The 26660-nt window shown below is 36.0% G+C and overlaps 1 pseudogene; it reads right to left on the bottom strand.

Moving 5' to 3' along the window:
- Window positions 1-871: 871 nt before the first annotated feature.
- LOC100732996 (ADP-ribosylation factor-like protein 2-binding protein) lies at window positions 872-19069 on the bottom strand (annotated as a pseudogene).
- Window positions 19070-26660: the final 7591 nt, after the last annotated feature.

Genomic DNA, 26660 nt, shown 5'->3' with positions numbered 1-26660 from the left:
CATGCACTCACAAGTAGTGAGCACACAGCAATTAATACATTGATCTTTAGGTGTGTGATCATAGAAGTTACAAGATCATACCCACTGAATTAGTCTGAGTATTCATCTATAAAAATATTTTCTTGAAAATAGCATTCAAAAGTGACTTTGAGAAAGGGAAATTGCATTGGTATCATCAGAAGACAGTTTCACAAAGCCTACAAACATGACACCAGGTGTTGATTATCAATGGAGCTTTCAGGCTAAGAGTGTCTCTCTCCATTGCTTCCTCCAGCCAGGAGGAAGAGTCATAGATTCTGAGATCTTGCCTCAGGTGGCAGGCTGAGGTGAGTGACTCCTTGGATTAGTACAGTACCAACTAGCAAAAAATCCCATTGAAGCAAAACACTGAAACTCTGACCTATGTAAAAGAGACTGGTGAAAACACAAAGGACTCATGCAAACTCTGCGGAACACAGGACTGGTGAGGGTGGTCTCTTCCTTGCTGCTGAAGGCCCGTATCAGCATTCATGCTGAAGGGTGTGATGGTAGTTGTGGGGGAAGGGCTGACTATGGGCTTGCTCCAGAACAGCACTACTTAGGAGCACCTGAGCAAGGTCTCCACATGGGCAGAATCGCTGTGGTTACTGAATACAGGAAGGTGTTTTAGGAGAAACATGGCTGAGATGGTCAGTTCATATGTCTGAACCATCAGTGAAAGGTTGCAGAACAGTCAGTCCTTCCAGTGTTAAATATTGCATGATATTTTAATATACTTAACGCCACTGAATACTGAAACATATTGCTTAACAGACTGTTGTGCTGGATGCTCTCAGCTGGAATGCTCTGAGCCTATTGAGCTGATGATATTTATTATGATCTCATCTATTACCTAGTGCTGCAGATTGTTATGGGAGGCAGGCATATTAAAAGATTTGCACAATAATGTCAGCCTTAACCATTGCTTATATCTAGCCCCCAGCTTTCCTTTTCTGCTCTGTAGTCCTGAAACATTTCTTTAAAAGTCAGAAAATCTGTCAATATGAGCAGCAAGTTGAAGATGTCACCAGCCACCTCATCTTTATGGTGCTGTAACTAACTTTCTCATGAAAGCATGTGGAATCCTGGGAACTTCTCTAATAGCTTCCCCTCAACATACTTTTCCACTGGAAAAATTATTTATTAAAAATGGGTGTATATGATCAGCTTATTCTTATGTGTCTTCAAACTCCTGGGAGTGCTTGTTCATGAAATTTCTCTGTGAAACTGAGATTCATCATCCAAGATACTGTCTAAATATGAAGCCACAGCATGAAGCTCGTCATCAGAGGAAGAAGAGGACAACGTATGTTCCACTCCTCCAGCATGACCATGTCATAGAGCTGTCTCTACCTGCAGAGTCTGCACTTCAGGTTGTCAGGCTGTCACCTTGATAATTCCCAACATCAGCTCTATTTCATATTTTAAGCAACTTTTTTCAATGTCTTCAATAACTACAAAGATAATATAGTTTTACACTGGTTTCAGAATGTCCCTATTGTAAAAGTGAATTTATTTTAATATTGTGACCAAATAATTAGTCTAAGATTGAGAAAATATCTGAAATTTTAAATTATTAATGGAAAATTCCTAATGTTCTCAGTCCATTTCCCTCTTTGTTCAGCCTTTACAATACTCTTTTTGCATCAATGTAAAATACACCTAAGACAATTTTCTGTTAAACAATATGTTTCAGTATTCAGTGTTGTTAAGTATATTAAAATATCATGCAATATTTAACACTGTCCACTTCTCGAACTTTTTAGATCATGTCTGTTACTAATTCTACACCTATTAAATAAGGTGTCCAGAATTCCAACCCTTCCCTCTCCCCAGCCATTGATAATCGCCGTACTTTGTGTTCTAAGAACTTGATTACTGTAGCTAACTTGTAGAGTGGAACCATATTGTATTTATCTTTTGATATCTCACTATGTTACTTAATGTAAGGTTTTCAAGATTTTCCCATGTTATATCATGTATCAAGACTTCATTCTTTATAGTTCCATAATATTCTATTTTATTATATATATTTGTGGGGTGCTGTGTGGTATTTCAATACAGTACACATATAGTTTGTGTAATGTTCAAATCAGGGTAAGCATATCTATCACCTAGATAATAGAGCCTTTATCATTTCCTTGTGTTAGGCAGCCAAAATCTTCTCTTCTCACCCTTCTGAAATGTACATTATTGTTATTTACAGTTCAATAGACAATTAAAATATATTTATTCAATCTCTACCAACAGTGAACATCCTCTTGCCTTTCTGCCCTCCTTAAAACTCTACCTAGCATGTAGTAACCACTATAACACTATCAACTTTTAAGAGATCAATATTTTTGTATTCAAAATTTAAATGAAATCACACAACATGGCTTTCTGTATCTTGTTTACTTTACATAAGGTATTGTTATCTAGGTCTATCTATGTTGTCACATGTGAACTTCTTTTTGTGACCAAATGACATTTCACTGTGTGCACTAGATTTTCTTTTTGCTTGTCATTGATGGATACTTAGGTGGAGTATTATTAGAAAAGTGAAACAGAAAATAAAAATATATCTGTAATTACATCAACCAAGTGTAATAACTTTTTAAGTTATTATTTGTTATTGTGTTTGTAGTTAACTTTTTCATGAATATTTTTAAACACACTGTCATGATGTTTAAATATATTTTGTTATAATTTGAATATTTTATAATATTCATTTTCTTAAATGTTTTCTTTAATCATCATAAAAATTATAAAATAGGTGGGTCTTCTGATTTATCCAATTCAGTAATTTTATTAAAGGATGAATGACCCTTACATTCAGGAATAAAAACAGAGAACAGTAAGCTAATGGGGCTTATAGCTTTCATTTATCTGAGCATGACAGAAAATTTATTACATATCCTATGACTTTATTTTAATCTTCACATACCTTACTGTAGTGTCTTCATTTATAGAAACTTTTATTTAATACTATATAATATAAAGTAACAAAAAGTGAGATAAAAAAACAATATTGGGAAAAATAAAGAAGTCATTTCTTATATAGTAATGATACATACTAGAATTCTTTAAGCATTGAGAAATCAAAGTAAAACATTGGGAAATAAGATTAAAACAAAGACTAATTGACTCATAGATTATAAAGCTAAACTCATTGTATGTGTGAATGATAATACAGTTGGTACAGTTTCTGAGTCACCAGGAATTAACATTATATGAAGATCATGAAACAGTGTATTTTCTATTTTCCAGAGTTCCTGTCAAGCCAGTTATGAATGAATTTGCATTTTGATAAGGAAGTTGCTGAGCCAAGCCAGTGTTTAGAATTCCATTTCCCTTTGGTTGGGGCAGCAAGCCAAATAAAGAAGCTCTCTGATGACCTACCACATTCCTGGTACTCAAGGCCCAATCTGCCTTGGAGAACTTGGTAAGCCTGATTTCTTGAGTTTGTCTGTCTGTTGGTCTTCTTAGGTATTGAACTTAACCAGGACATAAGACAGTTTGATGGGATCAAATTACGATCATGAGATTCATGGTATTTACTTAAGGAGAACTTATCACTATGATACAACCATATAATGTATTGGCTTGCTTTTGTTTTATTGGTAGATAGTTTGCTGCTCACCTGGAAAACAAGATGACAGAGAATGTGTTACTTCTGTTATAACAGAACAAGATTTTTCTTTTACAAATTTTTCAGAGTTCTTTTAAAAAATTTATGTCTTAGCAGTTAAAAGGTCCTTCAGTTTTTTTCCTGGGCCCTTTGGTCTCTACCCAGTCTCCCTTTAGGGACTTTACAAGACTTTGAAACTTGTGGCTGCTTTTCTTGAAGATGTTCTTTTCACCCATGTAGCATTACCAAGTTCTTTGGCATAGAGATTTTTTTTTGGGAAAATGACATAAGATGAAAGAAACGTTTTCCCAAATCTGATAAAGTAAACTGTTCTAGTGGGAGAAGCCAGAAAGTTGTAAAAAGGGATTTGAGACTCAAGAATGTTCTAAGAGAGAGCAATAATATGATGTAATAGTACATAAGATTTTTGAAATATTTTCTGGGGAAATCCCTAATTTTGAACATTGTCATATATTCCTTTCAGATCCTAAGATACAAGAAAATGTCTTATGAACAGCAGCAGTGCAAGCAGCGTTGCCAGCCACCTCCTGTGGTCATAACTCTGAAGTGCCCTGAGCCATGCCCACCTCCAAAGTGCCCTGAGCTGTGTCTACCTTCACAACAGCAATGTCCTGTGCAACCTCCCCAATGCTGCCAGCAGAAGTGCCCCACCAAGTGTAAGTAACAGCTTCAAGATTCATCTAGGTTATGAAAAGAGGAGGAAAATTGACTCATCTGTTTCTGTAGCAAGACATTGCTTTTCTCTTCAAAGGCTATCATATCCTGTATTCCTTTATCCTGTAATCTGCCTGGGAAGGTTCCTGGCAGGTCAACAATCCTTTGTGTACTGTAAGTCCTCAGCTGTGTCTGTATCACAGCCCTTTGCTAAGGAAGAGCAGCAACTGTCTCCTTTGTCTCCATCAGATGATGTTCTGCCTATCCATTTGGCTTCTGGGCAACGAATTTTCCCACCTGATAGTTGTAACTTTTCTTTCACTTCTTAATAAAGTACACTTTTTTGTTGCTTGGAACATATTTCCTTTCTTTTAAAATACTTATTAGCAATATATTTGCTAATTTTTTACATTTATTAAATTTCTAGTTCAGATTCCTCCCAAGTAGTATGGTTTAAATTTGGATTCATACCAAAAGTTATTCCCTTATTATTTCAAAATCATGGTATTTTCTTTCATTAATGTTGATTGTTTTGAGCAATGAATTAGTTAATTCCTCAGAGTATTAATGTCTCTGTGACAACATGAGACTGAGATATTTGTAGCACTAATTTGAGTATAATATAAAATTGAACCAACATATAATTTTTTAGAACAAAGTCCAATAACTTATTAACACTTGATAGATTAATATATATTAGAAGACATTTTTTTCCTCAGCACTACTGTCAACATTCCTGTATTTGCTTCAGCAAGACTGTCTTCATATAACTAGTTATAATGGCAAAAGAAATTTTTGTTTTATTTTGCATTTTAATTTATATTCCTTTAAAAATTTTATAACCAAATAAATATTTTATATTCATATATTTATAGAAGTAAGATTTGCACCCAGAGTTTTCACACTGAGGTACGTTTATACCAATTCTTAATTTTCGTTTTTGAATCTGAGAAAGAATCTACTCTAGTTGCCTAGGTTTTGCACAAATCTGATATCTTCTTGCCTCAGCATACCAAAAGTCTTGGATTTCACATTTAGAGTACTACATCAGATTAGGAAAAAAAGATTTTTACACTGTTTTGCTTTTTTATTTTCTAATTAACCTTCCTTTTTGTGTGATAATATAGATACAGAGCATTTCAGAATTGGTGGTACATGCTGTGTAAAATTATGCAGGCCCTTAATAGTGTAGATAGTATAAAAAAAAAAAAAAAAAAAAACAGGAGAAAATGAAGAACAAGTAAGTCACATGGCCTGCCAGTTCTATATGTGACAATCTCATTACCCTAACAACCCTCAAAAATTCAAGGTCTCCTCGCTTCTTTTCTGCTCTGAAATCATTTTTTTGAGAATTCACACCCCATAGTTGCAAGACATTGGAGTTTTCAATGTTTTTTTTTTTTTTAAGTTGCAAAATTCTCGCATCCTATGTTCTCAATGCTGAGCTTAGTAGTTCAGAAAGTTTCAAATGAGGACTATTGGAATCCTTCCTTGTTATTCCAAGTGACTCTGAAGGGATAAACTAAGAGAATGAGGAGGAGAAACTCTTTTGTACTTTGTGAAATGTGAAATATCATCTACCTTTGTATTTCAAAGACTTTTGTATTAGAGTATGAGGCCCTTGAGGAAAAAAGTGAGTTTCAATGATTATCTCAAGTAACATTTAACACTTTTCACCATAAAATTTATTAGATCACTGATGGCTGCGGTAGAGGTCAAACTTTGAACATAGATTTTTATGTCTTGATTCGAATGACATAAATTGAGTACACCTTTCTGAGGATGTCCTGTGTACTTATCTAGTAATTGCTCCTGAAACAGAATTAAGTTCTCATAATAAATATGATAAAGGAGGAGTCTTGCTATTGTTGATCAAATATAGATCAGAGGTAGGGAGGAAGGCAAGGAAAGTCTCCTAATGATAAGTTTTTGTGATCACCCAAATTTCATGAAGCTTCAGTGGATGATGGGCCTGCTGGTTAGATTTTTGACTTTCTCAGAGTAAAGAAAAATTTCTATGGAAGTTGTCAATGGAAATTTTTTTCCCAGATTTCCTGAAACAAGGGAAAGATCTTTTACCAAAAGTATTACTCCAGGATGTCTGTGTCCTTATTGTAATGCCTTGTTCCCATACTCCCTCCAAGCCATTTAGTCTCATATTCATCTCCAAAGAACTCATGTCATCTTGTTCCCTTGTTATCTCTAGCCACTTCTGTAGTAGACACAACAGTGGTAACAAAAATGAAGCCATCACCTTGCCAGCAGAGGGTCTTGCTGAGAGGTAAGTAAGTCTTAGATGTCATAAGATCAAGACAGGAGAACAGCAGATCCTCACAAATTTGAATAATGAGTCAGCATTTTAAACCAAAGTCTCTTACCGAGGACTGACAAATGTGTCTCTATTTTGGGTAACATTCACAACTAAGTTTATTGTCAAGCCACTTAAAATTTTACTCACCTTCCCAAATGATCATATTTTGTATTGAAAAATAACTCTTCATTCTTTAATTTCCTTTTTGTCAATGGCATTGTTTCATAATGACTTGCTTCCTGAATCATTTTTCCCTAGATTTGGACTCACACAAGCAATGAGAATACTTAATCACCTGATTTTACATGATTGGCATACGAGAAAAATGTTCTGTATTGTTTTAAATTTTTGATCTGCTATTTATTTGTAGAACGATCTGGAGCAACATCCTTAACTTGGATAATTAACTTCCTTATCTTCACAGAGTAAAAGCCACAGCCTTATTCTCTTTATTAAATGGCAGCAGCACAATGACAAATATATAATGAATATCGAGTACAGTGTAGCTGATAGAAATAACAGCAGCATAATCTTACTCCTTTCTTTAATCACATTGGTTATAGTCAAGAAACTGTCACATACAAGGTTAGGTTATGGAAAAGTGAAAATTCTCAAAGTTTGGTATCTTTGTCAGCCTAACTGTTCTTGTTCCTCTCTGAAATACAAATTTTAGCAGAAATTTTAGTTTCAGGGATAGTGTACTAAACCAGCTTTTCCATTATACTTCCAATAATCACAATGAAAGCTAAATATATGTACTTCTGTGTGGAAGAAAGGCAAAAACAGACCACTTGTGAGTTCTGGGACCTGAAAAATAACAGTGTCACTTCCCTGGGTTTAGTTTCTGTGATACATCTCCAAAATACAGTAATGGATGAGACAGAAACATAAAAATGCAAAAACAAAATGCCCCAACAAAAGCTTTCTTTCACTTGTGCTAGCTTCACAAAAATAGAAGTTGAGATAAAGGAAAACTATGGACAAAAACTGCCCTTCTGCAGAGAAATATGCCACAGAAGATTGTGAACCTCCTTCTCACCCATGTCAGCACAGGCCAAGGGAAAAAACTGCTATTGCACTTTTTCCAAGTGAAGATGCTGTCCCAGAGATTTTATGATACCTTTAAGAAAGAAATAATAGTAATCTACACAATAACTTACAGAGGACAGTTAGAGGTTTTTACATTTTAAAGTAATTTTACTGGGTCACCATCATGTTTAACCAAAAGATGTATTCAATACAAGGGTAAAACGATATCAACAAAGATCTTGCCTAAATACTGAAGGAATTCCTTCAATAATAAGTAATATAAGAAAAGAATAAGGAGACAAGAAGATGGCGGCTTGATAGGTAGCTGGGTGGAGACCCTCCCTGAGAAAAACAGCTCAGACACTGGAATTTGACAAAAGGAGAGTGCCGGATGAGGGGAGAGGGATTCTCACTCTGGAGGAGGACACTGAGGAAAAAAGAAAAAGAGGAAGAGGAAGGAAAAATGCCGGTGGAGGGCTGGAGCTAGATGCACTCATTGAGACCAGTCCTGTGCTGTGCTAGGCATGTCATGAAGTTAGATGATTCACAGTTGTGCTGAAGCTTTGGCCACTGAAAACAGGAGTTGGTGAGTCCCATGCCCTTGGCAAGAAGATATGGTGCAGCATGAAGTGGAGCTTAAGTGGAAAGCTGCATTAATTCATGTTGAGTGCTGAAAATTGGGTCCTGTGGTGGGTGTGGCCAGCTGGAAGACATATTGGAGCTGGCCAGGATTGGCCTAAGTCTGGTGCCACCATGGCATCAGTCAGCCACCCATGGCCCAAAGAGGACTGGTAGGACCTGCTTGGGCTGAGCCATGTCCCTGGTTGGAACCCAATAGCCAGGGACAGAACTATCCTGAACCTGTGATGTCCACCATAGCTCAGCCTAAATTGCTGAAGGCACTCACTGCTTGACAGTCTCAAAGAAGTGTGGCCAGCACACAGTCCCTGCATACACCTCAGACAACAGCAAACTAAAGAAAGCAGCAAGCCCCCAGCCAGCATGCTTCAGAAAAACCATAAGCAATATAGAGAGGGCCTGAGACCTCCACCACACACCTGTCTCAAAGAAACCAGAAACATGACAAGAGAAAGAAACAAGAAAAAACCTCCAGCTGCTGACCCCAGGGAAAATAAGTCCAGGAGAAGTAAATGCAGAAGAGATTCAGTGCAACAATTATGCAATATTGGCCACAACATCACTGGACATAAAGAAATACCTTATTGACCACATAGATGAACTTAAAACTGAAATTCTAATCCAAGTGAGGCAAGATGTAAAAAGAATAATAAAAGAAATGCTAAGCCCCTCTCAAGAAGACACAGATGGAAGAATGGAGGAATCCAGAAAAGGAAGAGGAACCTTTGGTGAAGAATATAAACAAAATCTAGAATACATTAAAGAGATCCAAAGAGATTACCAGGAAATTTAAAACTCCACTGAAAGCTGGCAAAATGCCTTGACAGAAACTAAAGTTAGCCTTTCAAAACTTGAAGATAGATTTGCAATGTGTGATCCTGAAATAAAAGACTTAAAAGTAACTTAAAATAAAATTTAAAAGTAACAAGGAGCCAGGAAGTAACAATTCAAAAGCTAGAACACAACAAGATCTATAACTTAAGGATAAAAAATGGGAGTGAAGAAGCAAAAGTAACCACAAATGAATTACAAAGGCTATTCACAGAAATACTTAAGGAAAACTTCCCAAGCATAGGAAAAAGAACTGATATCCAGATAAATGAGGCATACAGAACTCCAGCCAACTATAACCAAAACAGATGTACAACCAGACATACAATAATCAAGATCCCAGAAATACACCACAAGAACAGAATATTAGAAGCAGTCAGAAAAAAGAAGCAGATGAACTATTAAGGAAAATTCATCAAAATAACAAGAGACTTCTCAACACAAACTATCACATCAAGAAGAGCCTGGAGTGAAGTAGTCCAAGCCCTGAATAACCTCCAAGCCAGAATGATGTATCCTGGAAAACTCTCTCTCAAAATTAATGGAGAAACAAGGTGTTTCCAAAATAAAGAGGAACTGTGGGAGTTTGTGACCACCAACACAACCCTACAAAAAATACTGGAGAACATTCTAGAGATAGAAATAAATACTGGATTCCAGCAACAGTGGCAGAGAGGCCTCAATGAATGGGGCAGACAGAGTAATGAAAGGGAAAATAGACAACCAACAGTAGAAAAATAGCATAGCAGAGATGAGGCAGAGAAGGTGAACTATAATCTCTAATATGGATAGTCTTGATACACTAACAAAAAGAAACACAGGCAGAGTAGATTAGGAGGCAGGATCCATTGAGATGCTCTGAATAGGAAATATAATCAACCTGAAAGAGGCTCAATAAACTGAAAGTCAAAGATGAGAAAACAATGCTCTATGTGACAGAGAACCAGAGAGAAATAGGGACAACTCATCCCTATGTGCAGCTGTATGTAGGTTGGAAAGTAATGACACTTTTGTGCAGTGGAGAAATACTCAGCTATAAGGAAGGAAAACCTTGTTGCTTTAGTAAGTAAAGGAATACAGCTCAAGATCAAGCTCAGGGGTAAAAATGTTCAACATTACTTAGATAGATAATGGGTTGCATCTGTAATCTAAAAATTAAAGGAGTTAGTGGGACCCAAAATATACAAAGCACCCTGAGAAAGGGAAAGGGGAGGAACTGCCTAAAAAAGGAAGGCAGAGGACATTGTTAATAGTGTATAAAGATTTAAAAGTCACATTAGTCTTACTGCAATGTTGATTTTACTTTGCTCCAGTCTATCTACTCATACTAGATTTGAGGACACAGACAGCTATCCCCAAAATAGCAGGATATATTATGGTAAATATCCTTAATTGTCTATTAAAATAAACTGAAGCCCTGTATTACTTACATTGCCTAACTATGACAGATCTTATTTGAAGCTGGTTTGTTAGACTGCTATTTTGTCTTGGCTAATTTTATCTGAATTTGGTATACTTGATATTATCAAGTCTAAGAGTAGAGGCAACTACTCAGAAGATGACAAGATGTAATAAGATACCCATTCCAGTTTGATAATTAACTGCTTTTGAAGTTCTACAATGTCTCCAATGTTGAATTTGTATTAAAATTCCTATGTAATGCTATGTTCAATTGTATTATATATGATGATGTAGACAATTCTATTGAAAATAACAAGATAAAGCATAGTAACTACTATAGATCACCTAATATTGTGGTTTTATATGTCTTTTTCATTTCAAATTTTTCTAGGAATTTGTTTTGTAGTCTTGTTTTGATCTGTTTTTCCCTATAATACAGAAAGGATAGGTATACATGTAGAGATTCACACATGTTAACTATTTCTAACCAGTTTACAAGAACAGCTTATATAATGCATAATGTAATGAAGAGATACTCTGAAGAAGAGACACTAAGATACCCAGTGCTAATTTTGTAGCATTATGATAAAATTCTAGCAATACTATTATTCACTGTTCAGAGTGATATTAGTCCAGTCTCTTATGTTTAATTTCATCATACATAAAGATGTGGACAGCTACTTCAAAGAGAATGAGAAACATTATAGCAGCCATTGTTGACTTCCCTAATGTCAGGTCTGGAAGATCCAAAAAGCCTTCATCATCATGTTCTGATTAGATTAGTACTATAATGTTCAGTATGTACTCCCTGTGTATGAAGATGGGGACAACTATTTGGGAAAAAACCCAGAGACAATATTATAGACAGGGAAGATCTCCAGTGGACTTGCTTTGAAATCCATGTTTCTTAAAATTGTTTCCTTATGATCTGTTTTGTTCTTTTATGTTATGTTTAATTTTACCCTCTTTAAAATAAAAAAAGAATAATATATAGGATTCAATTTTCATACATTGAAAGGATGCAACATTAGTTTAACATTTAAATTTTTTTATACTGATGGAATAAGGAGAAAACTCACAAATTATCACTTTTAATATGAATAAAAACGTTTTGACAAAACACTCATTTATATTAAACATTATCAGTACACTAGTAAATTAGGGACATTGTTCAGTATTGTAAAGGTATCAAGAAAAAAATCTAAGGTTAACAGTGTACTAAGTGTTAGAATACTGGATTATTTTTATCCTAATATTGAAGATAAGGCAATGATAGTCATGTTTTCCATCTATGAAAAAAGAAAATAGTATCAAAGATATACTTATTTGAAAAAAAGAAAAGAAAGCACTATTTCTGTTTAAAGATATACAGTGATATGTGCAGAAAATCTTGTGGAATCTGTGCAAAGAACCAAGTTAACAAGGGGCTACTCAGCATAAAAGGGGAAAATATGGAAATCAGTTATACTTTCTATGCTGTCAGTGATCATTTGGAATTTGAAATTTATAATTTACTACTTATGATAGTATCATAACATATGAAGAAGTTAAAAATCACTACTAAATTAATAAAATATGTGAAGGTCTGTGTACAATAAAAGTCTAAAATATTTCTTAATATGACATCAAAGACTTGTATAACCATATAACAAGGTATACATGGAAAGACAATATTAGGAGCAAAGAAGGTTGATAGATAACAGCTGGCTACAAGGCTCCCTGAGATAGTCAAGTTAGAATTCAACATAATACAGCATGGGGAGCCCTGAACAGAGGGAGATGAATTCTCTCATCCCAAAAAGAAAATAAGGTGATAAGAACCAATCAAACATACAGTCCTGGTGCTATTATTGGAACAGCTAAAGGTTCAGTGCTCCTGGTGCAGTGGGAAACTTGCTGAGCCATCCGAGGTCCCACAGCTTTGACTCACTGGAGGTGTTGATACACTGAGGTTGGGTTTGGCCAGCTGAAATGAGAGCTGAGCTGGCAGGAAGCCTGCATCGAATTGTGGTGAGGGACATGAGTGGAGCCATTCTACAGAAAGGGGGGCTCCAGCAGATGACATTCTGGGACTGGGCAGGACTGCCAAATACAAGAGGGCAGCAGTGACTTCAGTCAGTTGTTCCCTTCCCAAATGGAATTGGTGGAGTGAGCTAGGCCTGGGTCACATGATCTGGTTGAGGCCCAATAGGTTATCTGATCAATTCCCTATGGTGGCGGCACACAATAACTCCGTGAAGCCTCAGAAATTTGACTGACCTCGAGGGGAGGTAGCACATAGTAATACCGTGCAGACCTCATCAGCTTGACTGATCTGGATGGGAGGGGCCAGCATATGCTGCCCCTGTTTGCAACTCATTAGCACACTAAAGTGGGAACAGTCACTTAGGCAGTGTGCTTCACAAGAATTGTAACCAACAAAGAAAGAAACTGGGGCCTCCTGGAAGAAACAAAAAAGATGGGAAGAGGAATTAACAAGAAAAAGTCCCCAGATCCTAACCCTGAGAACATTGACCCAGGACAGGTAATTACAAAGGAGAATGAGAACAGAAAACGTGCAATACCAGACATGGCACCAGTGGATATAAAGAGATATCTTCATAGAAGAATTCATAGACCTCATAGAAGAATTCAAAAGTGAAATATTTAGCCAAGTAGAGCAAGATATAAGAAGATTAATAAAAGAGATGCTATGCACCCCTCAAGCAGGCACAGACAGAAGAAGGGAGGAACTCAAACAAAGTAGAGAACCATTTGTTGAAGAATATAAAGCAAATATAGAATACAGGAAGCAGATTCAAAGAGATTACCAGGAAATTAAAAACTCTATGGAGAGATGGCAAATCTGTTTGAAAGACACTAAGGATAGATTATCCAAACTGGGGGATAGTTTTGCAATGTTGGATTATTAAGGAAAAACTTTAAAAATAACAAGGAAACAAGATATAATACAAAGGCTAGAAGATGAAAAGAGGACCTATAGCTTCAGAATAAAGAATGGGAATGAAGATCCAGGGCTACAAACAAAGGAACTACAAAGGCTATTCACAGAAATAATTAAGGAAAACTTCCCAAACATAGGAAAAGAAAATAATATTCTGATGTGTGAGGCATACAGAACTTCAGCCACCTACAACCAAACAGAGCTACACCAGGCATATAATAATCAAGATCCCAGAAATTCAATATAAGAACAGAATATTAAAAGCTGTTAGAGACAAGAAACAGATAACCTATAATGGAAGGCCCATCAAATAATTGCAGACTCCTCAATACAAACCATCAAGTCAAGAAGAGCCTGGAGTGAAATATTCCAAGCCCTGAAAGAAAATAACCTCCAGCCCAGATTGATGTACCCTGATAAACTGTCTCCAGAAATTAATGGAGAAACAAGATGCTTCCAAGACAAAGAAGAACTTGGGAAATTCACAACCACCAATCCAATTCTACAGAGAATACTGCAGGGCATTCTGCAGAGAGAGAAAAGTACTAGGATTCCAGGAACAGTGGCAGAGAGGCCTCAATGAATGGAGCAGAAAATAGAGTGAAGAAGATAAGCAGACAATTGATGGCAAAAAAAAAAGAGTATAACAGAAATGAGGTAGAGAAGGTTGGTTATAATCTCCAATACAGATGGCCCTGATACAGTAAATTTTAAAAAAAGAACTACACGTGGAGTACATCAGGAGGTAGGGTCCACCAAGATGCTAGTTACAGGGAATATAATAACATGAAAAAGAGTACATGGACTGAAAATCAAATATGAGAAAACAATGCTCTATGTGACAGAGAACCAGAGAGTAATAGTGACAACTAGGCCAGTATTTGTGGATAGGTTGGAAAGACAGGCTTTAATAGGTAAAGGAATACAATTAGAGATCAAGTCCAGGAGAGAAAAGGTTTGGAGCCACTTAGATAAATAGCATGCCCCCCCCCCCAACTTAAAACCAAGGGTCTTGGACCAACCCAAAAATGCACAGTGTACCCTGGGGAAGTGAAAGGGGAGGGAGTTTTTAAAAAGATGCAGAAGATATTGTTAATAGTGTATCAGGATTTAAAACCCACATTACTCACACCATTCTGCTTAAATGGATTTTATTCTGTCCCAGTTTGTCTACTTACATTAGATTTGAGGGCACAGACATCTATCCCAAAAACATCAGGATAGTATTCATCTTTAATTTCCTATTATCTTAACCTCGAGCCCTGTATGACTTATACTGTTTTATCATGACTGATCTTAGTTAAATCCAGTTTTTAAAATTGCTGTTTAGTATCCACAGATTTTATTGAAAACTGATATGTTTGATAATATCAATTCTGAGAGTATAGGCAACTACACTGAAGATGACAAGACTCTACCATACACAAAACTGGCGGTTTTTGAAGTTCCATCCTATGTACAAAGTTTGTTTTTATTAACACTGTTATTAACACTGTATTGATATATTCAATTTTACTATGTCTGATGATATAGCCAATTCTATTGAAGACAACAAGAGACAACACAGGAACTATGGTAGAACTCCTTGTGCAATGATCTTATATGTCTTTTTTGTTTCATGTATTTATAGGAATATGTTTTGTTTTGTCTTGCTTTGTTTTGTTTCTCCCTCTAGTATAGAAAGGATAGAAATACATGTTAAGATTCATGCACGTGTAGAATCTATAAACAGTTTATGAGAACTGATTTTATGACACATGATGAAATGAACAGATACTTTGAAGAAAAAGGGACACTAAAATACACAGTGCCAATTCTGGAGTGTCATAATGTGAAACCCAGCAATAGTATTATTCTTTGTTCAGAGTGATGTTAGCCTGCTTGGGTTTGTTCAATCTCAACATAATTGAAGATATGGATAACTGCATGTATGTGTAAGTATATAGGATTGATAATCATATTTCTAAGGTTTTGTTGGATAGTTGAACAGAACTAGTTGCAGTCTCACTGTTTGAGTCCCCACTTTATATGCTCCACTTTAGTATCTTGAATAACTGTTTGTAAGAGGACAATCTGTAATCATCAACTAGTGATTTCTTACTGTTTATTTTTTGAAAGTATGTGTTAATTATATCCATTTTCTGTTTTGTTTATTCCTTCTTTAAATTAAATTTTTAAAATAGACACTACAGTACCCAATGCTGATCCTGGAGTGTCATGATGTGAAATCCAGCAATACTATTACTCTTTGTTCAGAATGACTTTAGCCTGCTTTAGTTTAATTTCAACATAAATAAAGATATGGATAACTGCATGTATGTTAAAGTGTATAGGACTGTTTTTGTTGGAGAATTGAACAGAACTGTTTGCAGTCTTGCTTTTGAATTCCCACTTTATATGTTCCACTTTTGTATCTTGACCAACTATTTGTAAAAGGACAGTATGTAAACATCAACTAGTGATGTCTTACCATTTATTTTTTCTCTGAACATATGTATTATTTATACCCATTTTCTGTTTTGTTTGGTCTTTCTTTAAATAAAATTTAAAAAAGAAAGACAATATTAAATGTTATAACAATGCTTTTAGTGTCCATCTATACATTCATTTCATTCTTACTGAAACTCCCAGTAGACTTCATTACAAGTTCTGGCAATAAGCTTCCAAATTAATTGGGAAATATCAGGACTTAAATTTATTAAAATAATATTGTAAAACAATAAAGGAGAAAGAGTCAGACTATTTTAATTTTTACATTAAAGCACAGTTTCTAAAGCATCAACAAATGGACTCATCCTATTAAAAGCCTTTTGCACAGCAAAAGAAATCACCAAAAGTTTGAAGAGACAACCCACTGTGTGGGAGAAAATATTTGCCAGCTGTTCCTCAGATAAAGATTATTATTGAGAATGTATAAATATCTCAAAAAATCAATCCTCCCAGATTGAAAGACCCAATCTAAAAATGGGCATCTGAGATGAACACATACTTCTCAGATGAAGTACAAACAGCAAATAAATATGTGAAAAAATGTTCAACAGTCATTCAAGAGATGCAAATGAAAAGTACACTGATATTTCACCTTACACAGAAAAAATGGCTAGTATTAAGAAATCAACCAGTATAAATGCTGTAGGGGCTACAGGGAAAAAGAAAGCCTTCTCTAATTTTGATGGAAGCACAGATTGATACAACCTCTGTGGAAAGCAGTGTGGAATCCCCTTAACAAACTAGAATTGGAGGCCCCATTTGACCCAGCTATTCACTTTCTAGGTATCTTCCCAAAGCATTTAAAACACCATACCACAGCAAAATATATGCACCCATGTTTATAGCAACATAGTTTATAATAGCCAGATCTTTGAAACAATATAGATGCACTCTAAGTAATAGATAAAGAAAAAGATGTGGTATTCCTATATAATAGAATACTATTCAGCCATCAAGCATGATAAACTGCACATTTTTATACATAAAAGGATGCAGTTGAAAATATACCTATTAGTAAAAGATATGTTATGCCTGCATAATTTTCCCATTGTTTCACTAATATGATAAGGAAAAAAAAACAAAACATGTGTTTTGTCCCAGAGAGAATGACTTCAGTCAAACAATGACTCAGGCCACATCTGCCTTCACTTTAACTTACCCACTGTGAGCCACTTTGAGTTGAGTTTTGAATGTTTTAAGAAATTTTTGATGTGCTCAAACGTTTGAGTTTTTGCATGTGAATATCTAGTTGTTCCAGTATATTTATTGAGGGTACCATCCTTTCTCCACTTAATTGCTTTTGCATCCTTACCAGAAATCAAATGTCTGTTGTGTGGGTATCTATTTTGGGACTTTTTATTGGTACTATGGTGGTTTGTCTATCTTGATTGCAATGCTATTGTGTCATGGTTGGTGTAACTTTGTGATTAGTTACGGGGCTGGAGAGGCTTGGGTCTATAATTTTGTTCCTTTATCAAAACTGTTTAGACTACTCTGATTCATTTTTATTTTTACAGAAATGTAGGAACCAAAATGTTAATATATATGAAAAATAATTTTGACAGTTTGATAAGAGATTGTATTTTCTGATCTTTATTATATTCTTATAAAAATAAAATTCATAAAATTGACTCATCAAAATTTAAGTTCTACTTTAGAAAAGCAACCACTATGAACATAAAAAGGAAACCACCAGAAGAATGCATAACCAAAACTTATTACTTAAAAGTATGACACAATATAAAATGTGATATGTTTTGAACAGTTATTTTTCCAAAAAAATGCATAAATGATCACTGTCAGTAGACTTTGGAGAAATAAAAAAATAAATTACAATGAGATACATCAATTGTCCATTAGAATTACTAGAATTAGAAACAGTAACTCTACCATGTGTTGAGAACATGGAGCAAGGGAGACTCGCATATATTTCTGGATCCAAGAAAAGTTGGTAGTTGCATTTTTCAAAGTGCTGCTCAAGACAGCTTATATAGGGTACAACATGGAGGTTCTCTGCTGGTATTCCATTAGGAGGCAGTGGCTAGCCTTGCTCTTGGGCACATTCCATCAGCCATCCAGGACCCAACACAGGATGGGAAAAGTAGCAGACAGCCTTGTGCCAGTGCACCCGATGCCCACCATCAGCTACTGACTAGAAGAACCAGAGTCTCATTTCAGAGAAATTGTAGCCAATGTGGGAAGTGCCTGGGGCCCCATACACACTTGTTCAGGTGAGTTCAGGATTATGTCAAGATGAAGAGGAAAAAGGGAGTCTCTGTCTTCCAACCAAAACAGAGAAAGTCCAGGAGATGTAAACATGAAAGAGATCAGTGGTTGCACACCTGAAATTTCTAAAGTGAGGACAACTGAAGTAAAGAAACAACTTCATGAGGCTATCAAAGAAATTACAGCAGAAATAATGCCTCAGATAAAAAAGAAATGAAAAATATAATAAAAGAATTGCTAAGCACCTCTAAAGAAGACATAGATGAAAAAGAGAGAAGCATAGGAAAATGAGGGAAACCATGAATGAACAATAAAAAGAATTAGAATATATGAACTAGATTCAAAGAGATACCCAAGAAAGTAAAAACTCTGTTGAAAGCTGGCAAAACCACTTGAAAGGAACTGAAGATAGGCCTTCAAAACTTGAAGACAGAGGTGAGGTGCAGCGGGTGGTGAAGGCTGAGCAGTCAGTGTTCCCAGTTGGGTTGCTCTCTGTGGTCACGGGTGGGATGTGAGTGTGCTCCTTTCCCATTAGGCTCCAAACTCCAGGTTGCTGTGCCCTGTGGACCCCGAGGGAATCCTCTTGCGCTTTGGGTCAGTTTGGAAAAACAAAACTTATTTTACCTTTTTTTTTCCCCACTCACCTTTGACAGTCAAATCTAACTGTCCTAGGCCCCATGTTAGTTCCATTTCCCAATTTCTCCCAGTTCAGAGCCACAGTGTGAACCAGGACTATGAGATGAAGCATTTGAAAGTGTCTTCCAGAGCCTCTTCCAATCCAAGGAACTGGGTGGCTGGAAGTGAGTGCCGCACACCTTCCTGAGCCCCAGAAGAGTTCAAGATCATTGCTCCCAGTGGTCAAGGAACCACCCAGGTTCCAGCCACTGTTGACCATCTCTGCAAATTTCAGGCCTGACTGGGCCACCCCTAGTGACCCTCTCTCAATCTGGGTGTGACCTGAGGTGAGTGTCTGTGCAACTTCCAGAGCCCTGGGAGAGTTAAGATCATCACGCCCAGTGGTCAAGGAACTGCCCAGCTTCCAGCCACTCTTGACTGGCTCTGCAGGTTTCTGGCCTGTCTGAGTCACCCCTAGTCACCCTCTCTCAATTGGAGGAACTAGGCAGTGGGAAGTGAATATCCTTGCACTATTCTGAGCCCTGGGAGAGTTTAAGATCATCGCTTCCAGTGGTCAAGGAACTGCCCAGCTTCCAGCCACACTGGACCAGCTCTGCAGGTTTCAGGTCTGCCTGAGTCACATGCAGTGAACTTCCCTCAATCTGGGGAACTGGGCAGCCAAGGATGAATGTCTGCACACTATCCTGAGCCCTGGGAGAGTTTAAGATCATCAGTCTTGTAGCCAAGGACCCACCCAGCTTCCAGCCACCTAGACTACACTAGGTATTGTTGGAGGTTTTATGGCCTAACTAGATTACACCCAGTGACCTTCTTCAATCAGGGGAGTCGAGGGCATATGAGGTGAGTTCCAGAGCATTGGTCCTTGCCCAAGGAGGGCTTGGGACCATCATCTTCAGTGGTTAGGGTCTGCCCAGCTTCCTGGAACAGTGGAGGTGGCATGGGAGGTCCTGTGGGCCTGACTGGACCATGCTCAGAAACCTACATTCAGTCCTATGAGCTGAGGGCATAGATGATTTCCAACAGGCCCAGGGGAAGCCTAGGAACAATACTTGAAACATGGAAATATAGGAAAATGACAAAATGAAAGACCAAAATGCAATTTGAAGCCTCCAGCCCATGCCAAGAAACCTTAGGAGCTATGTACATAGAAGAAAACATATGCCATACACCTGAAATACCTGAAATAATAGCAACTGAAATAAAGAAGTAAGTCAGGAATGCTTTAAAGGAATTCAAACTAGAAATAATCTCCCAGGTAGAAGAAGAAATGATAAAAGTAATGAAAGAGATGCTGAACAGATCTAAAGAAGACACAGTTTAAAAATTAGAGGAAGAAAACAAAAAGATAGAATCCTTGGATGAACAATACAAGAAACAAACAATACATGAAGTAGATTCAAAGAGATATACAGGAAATCAAATACTCTATTGAAAGTTGTCAAAACCACCTCAACAAAAGTGAAGATAGAATTTCAGACCTCAAAGACAAGATGGCAGCTAGTGAACAGGAAAGGAAAGACTTTTAAAAATAACAAGGAATCAGGAAAAAGAATTCAACAGCTGCAAGATGATGCAAAGAAAAACAATGTAATATTCATAGGGATAAATGAAAAATAAGATAACACAAATGGCATCAAGAGGATATTTATAAAAGTGATAGCTGAAAATTCCTCAACATGAGAATGGAAACTGACATTAGCATTAATGAAGCATATAGAACTCCAAATAGCCATAGCCAAAATAAAACTACAATCAAACATATAATAGTCACCATCCCAGAAATCCAATAAAAGAACAGAATATTAAAAGCTGTTAGAAAAGACAGATCACCTATAGAGGAAAACTTATCAGAATCACACAGATTCTCATCACAAACAATGAAGTCAAGAAGAGTATGGAGTGAAGTATTTCAGATCCTAAAGGAAAATGATTTCCAACCTAGTCTGACATACCCTGCAAAGCTGTCCTTCAAAATGGATGGAGAAATAAGATACTTCCATGACAAAGAACAGCTGAAGAACTTCATTATCACCAAACTAACTCTGCAAAGAATACTAAAGACAGTCTAGATACACATAGGAAAAAGCCACTAAGCAAGGCAGACAATTAAACAGAATGGAAAGATAAAGATGCAACAACAGAAAGATAACATGTCAGCATAAACCGGTATACAACAGTTATAACCATTAATGTAAATGGTCTCAATGTACCAATTAAAAGAAACAGACTGGCATAATGGATCAAGAAACAAAATCCAACCGTATGCTTTCTACAAGAAACCCATCTAACCCAAAAGGAAACTCGCAGACTGAAAGTCAAAGGATGGCAAAAAATACTTCATGCAATAGGAACCCCCAAAAAAGTGAGGGTAGCTATTAAGTTTGCAGACAATGTGAACTTTGTCTTCAAACAAAACCAATAATGATCAGAAGAGATAAAGAAGTTAATTGCATACTGGTTAGGGGGAAAACATTAAGAGGAAGAGATAACAACCTTAAATATATATGCAACAAATTCCAGAGCATGCAGTTATATGAAGCAAGTATTAACAGAGATGAAAAACCAAATTAGCAGTAACACAATAATAACAGGAGACCTTAGCACACCATTGACACCAAGGGACAGATCAACCAGACAGAAAATCAGCAAAGAGTAACAGAACTGAATCACACCCATGAACAAATGGACGTGACAGACATACACAGAGTGTTCCATCCAACATCAGAATGTACATTCTTCTCAGCAGCACATGGGACATTCTTTAAAATAGACCATATACTAGCCCACAGAACATATTTAAATAAATGCAAAAGTGTTGAAGTAATCCCATGCATGTTATCCAACCACAACACCATGAAACTAGAATTAATGATAAAAGAAACTGCAAAAATCTCACAAAACCATGGAAGTTGAGTAACACCCTCTTGCACAATCAGTGGGCCACAGGGGAAATTAAAGAAGAAAATAAACAATACCTACAAGCAAACGAAAATACAAACATAACTTACCAGAATTTGTGGGGTGCAATGAAAGTAGTCCTCAGAGGAAAATTTATTGCACTGTGTTCCCACATCAGAAAAACAGAGCAAATACAAATAAGCAACCTGATGCTACACCTCAAACATCTAGAATAAGAAGAGCAAGTCAAACTCAAAGCCAAAAGAAGGGAGGAAATTATAAAAATCAGAGCAGAAATTAATGCAACAGAGACTAAGAAAACAATCCAAAGAGTCAATGAATGAAAGAGTTGGTTCTTTGAAAGAATAAATAAAATTGATAAGCCCCTGGCCAACCATATTTAAAAAAAGGGAAGTAAAAGCTCAAATTCATGCAACTAAGAATGAAAAAGGCAAAATCAGACTCTAGAAATACAGAAGATCATCAACACCTATTTTGAAAACCTCCACTTTCATAGGTTTGATAACAAACAAAAAGGGACAGATTCATAGAAACATGAAGCAGCAAAGCAGAGTAAAGAAGATGTAAAACTGCTGAACAATCCAATTTCTATTAATTAAATTGAAAATGTAGTTAAGTCCTTACCTACAAAGAAGACCCTGGACCCTTTCAGATTTACTGCAGAATTCTACAAGAAATACAAAGAGGAATTACTGCCAACACTCCTCAAACACTTCAATGAAATTGAAAGGGAAGCAATTCTTCCTAAGTTATTCCTGGAAGCAAATATTACTCTAGTACCAAAGCCTGAGAAGAACTCAACTAAAAAAGAGAACTACAAGCAAATTTATCTAATGAAAACAGATGAAAAAATCCTCAATAAAATATTGGCAAATAGGATGCAGCTATCATCAAGAAGATTACATACCATGACCAAATGCGATTCATCCCAGGCATGCAGGGATGGTTCAACATATGTAAGTCAATAAATGTAATCCACCATATCAATAAAACAAAAGTGACAATCACCCAGATGGATTCACTGCAGAATTTTACAAGAAATACAAATAAGACTTAATGCTGACACTCCTCAAAATCTTCAATTAAATTGAAAGGGAAGTAATTCTCCCTAAGTCATTCCTGGAAGCAAATATAACTCCAGTACCAAAACCTGAGAAAGATCCAACTAAAAAAAAGAACTACAAGCCAATCTCTCTAATGAACACAGATGCAAAAATCCTCAATAAAATATTGGTGAATAGGATGCAGCAAATCATCAAGAAGATTATACACCATGACCAAGTGGAATTCATGCCAGGCATGCAGGAATGGTTCAACATATGTAAGTCAATAAATGTAATACATCATATCAATAAAGGCAACAGTAAGAATCACATGATTATTTCTATATATGCAGAAAAAGCTTTTGATAAGGTTCAACACTCAATCATCATAAGAACCTTAAAGAAAATTGGACTAGATGGTCTTTACTTCAATATAATAAAGGACATCTATGACAAACTGACTGCCAGCATCATATTAAATGGCCAAAACCTGAAGTCCTTTACCTTAAAATCAGGCACAAGACAAGGATGTCCCTTATCACTGCTCCTGTTCAACATATTACTGGAAATACTAGCTAGAGCAGTTAAACAAGACAGAGTAATAAAAGGGGTAAAGATAGGAAAAGAGAAAGTTAAATGATCATTATTTGCAGATGACATGACCCTCTACATAGAAAACCCCAAAACTCCATTGAAAGACTCCTATATATAATAAATAAATTCAGCAATGTAGCTGGATACAAAATCAATACTCAAAAATAAATAGCATTTCTATACACTAACAACAAAATCACTGAGAGAGAAACAAGAGGAGCCACACCCTTCACACTAGCATCCAAAAATATGAAATACTTAGGGACTGATCTCAGGAAAGAAGTAAAAGATCTATACAGGGAAAACGATAATGCCCTGAAAAAGAAATCGAAGAAAATCTCAGAAAATGGAAAGGCAATCCTTGTTCATGGATAGGGAGAATAAATATTATGAAAATTGCCATTCTCCCAAAACTGTTATACAGAATCAAAGCAATCCCAACAAAAGTACCATAAACCTACCTCATAGACCAAGAAAAATCGCTCCTAAAATTCATCTGGAACCAGAAGAGATCTAGAATAGCAAAGACAATTCTAAGCAGCAAAGGCAAGGCAGGAGGCATCACAATCTCTGACTTGAAATTATACTACAAAGCTACTTTAATAAAATCAACATGGTACTGGAATAAAAATAGATATAAACATCAATGGAATAGACTAGAAGATACAACCACAACTACCAACACACCTTATCTTTGATCAAGGGCCAAACATGTTCTCTGGAAAAATGACAATCTCTTTAATAAACGGTGCTGGAAAAACTGGCCCTCCATATGCTTAAAATTAAAACTAGACCCATGCCTGTCACCATATACTAAACTAAAATCTATATGGATCAAGGATCTGAATATAAAACAGAAACACTAAATCTGTTGGAAGACAAAGTAGGTAAACATCTTGAAGACATAGGGGTAGATAGAGAATTCATGAATATGAGTCAAACTGCATAGGAACTATCTCCCAGAATCAATAACTGGGATAACATCTTATTAAAAAGTTTCTACATGTCAAAAGAAATCTCCAGCATAGTGAAAAGAAAACCCACAAACTGGTCAAAAATCTTAGAGAACTGTCCCTCAGCCAAAGGACTTCTGTCTAAAGCATATAAAGAACTTAAAAAAATCTGATCCCCGAAACTCAAGGACCCAATCCAAAAGTGGGCATCTGAGATGAATACACATTTCTCAGATGAAGAAATACAAATGGCAAATAAATATGTGAAAAAATTTTCATTAAGGTTAGTCATTAGAGAAATGCAAATTAAAACAACACTGAGATTCCATCTCACTCCAGAAAGAATACCCAGGATCATAAAACTACCAACAACAAATCCTGGAGAGGCTGTGGGGAAAAAGAAACTCTCGTGCACTGTTGGTGAGAATGCAGAATGGTGCAAACCCTATGGAGGTCAGTCTGGAGATTTCTCAAAAATCTGAGATTGGAGGTCCCATTCAATCCAGCTATTCCACTTCTGGGCATATTGCCAGAAGAACTGAAAACATCACACCACAGTGATATATGTGCAGCCATGTTTATAGCAGCACAATTTGTAATAGCCAGATCTTGGAAACAACCTAAGTGTCCGTCAACTGAGGAATGGATAAAAAAAAATTTATACAATGGAGTACTACTCAGCTATAAAAAATGATCACATTGAGATATTTATAAATAAACGGACACATCTTGAGACCATACTCATAAGTGAAATAAATCAAACTCGCATATATATAATACCATATGGTCTCCCAATGTGAGAAATGGTAAGAATATACAAAATTATATAGTAATAATGATTTCCCATTACATTTCTTTGAAGCCTTACAATGTTTTCATTCATTAGTTGGAATGGTTTTATCCTGGGTTATTTGATTTTATTGTCTGTGATGATATGGACAGCTATTTTGAAGAAAACAAGACATTATAATAGCCAATGTTGATTTAATATCATCTTGTTTTGAAGTCCTTCCATGCTCTTGTTCTTCTGTTTTCATCAGTTCTATCATGTTGTATCTTATTGGATTTTATTATGTGTGATAGTATAAAAAATTTTTTTTTGGACAAGGAGATAATATAGTAGCCGTTGTTCATTTTCTGTTATTTGGTTCTGAGTGCCCTGTAATACTTTCATTCTCTTGAATTGTTTTATACTATTTTGTTATGTTTGATACTATAGTGTATGAAGGTATACTCAAATATTTCAAGGAAAGAGACATTACGGTACCTACTATTTTGTCCTGTTGTCTTGTGGTGAAATACTATGTTGGTTAAATTGTTCTGTTCTAATCTGTTTTATTATGTCCTTTTTTATCTTAATCTTTTTAATATTAAAAAACCTTGAAGACAGGTTGGCAGCTTGCAATGATGAATGAAAAGATATCTTAAAAATAAGAGCCAGGAAGTGACAATTCAATGGCTACAAAATAATACAAAGAAACAGAACTTAAGAGTACATGGTGTCAGTGGAAAAGGAGGATTCAACAAAATGACATTAATAGTCTGTTTACAGAAATAGTGTCATAAAACTTCCTAAGCATGGGAAAAGGAAGTGATATTCAAATAAATGAGTCCTACAGAACTCCAACTAGCTGTAACCAAAATAAATCTACACCCAGACGTAAAATAATCAAGATCCCAGAAATTCATCACAAGAACAGAATATTAAAAGCTGTTAGTGAAAAGAAACATCACCTATAAAAGAAAACCGATCAGAATCACAACAGACTTCTCAATGCAAACCATCAAGTCAAGAAGAGCTTGGAATGAAGTATTTCAAGTCCTGAAAGAAAACAACTTTCAACTCAGATTGATGTACCTTGCAAAAACTGTCATTTTAAATTAATGGAGAAACAGGATACTTACATGTAAATGAGCCACTGAAAGAATTCATGACCACCAAATCAATTCCACACACACAAAAATGAAGGGCATTCTAGAAAGTGATAGAAAAAGACCATGGTTCCAGATACAGTGGCAGAGGGGGCAGACAATTGAATGGAGGGTAAAAGTAGGCAGCCAACAGCAGGAAACTAGCATGGCATAGATGAGGCAGTGCATTTGGCCATAATCATTGGTAGATGGCCTCAATTCACCAATAAAAACACAGGAAGAGTGGTTCAGGAGAAATGATCTATCAATATGCCTTATATAAGAAACACATTTAACTCAAAAGAAAATTCATAGACTGAAATTCAAAAGAGAGAGAACAATGCTCTATGTGACCGGAAACCAGAAAGAAGTGAGGCTAGGTTGCCCATCAATTACAGACAGAATAAGAAATGCATGCAATTTTTCTACA

Source organism: Cavia porcellus, unplaced genomic scaffold (genome assembly GCF_034190915.1).
Source record: "Cavia porcellus strain 051 isolate PalLab524CR breed Dunkin Hartley unplaced genomic scaffold, mCavPor4.1 scaffold_1, whole genome shotgun sequence".
In the NCBI taxonomy this organism is placed as follows: domain Eukaryota; kingdom Metazoa; phylum Chordata; class Mammalia; order Rodentia; family Caviidae; genus Cavia; species Cavia porcellus.
This window is presented reverse-complemented; position numbering and strand designations above follow the sequence as displayed.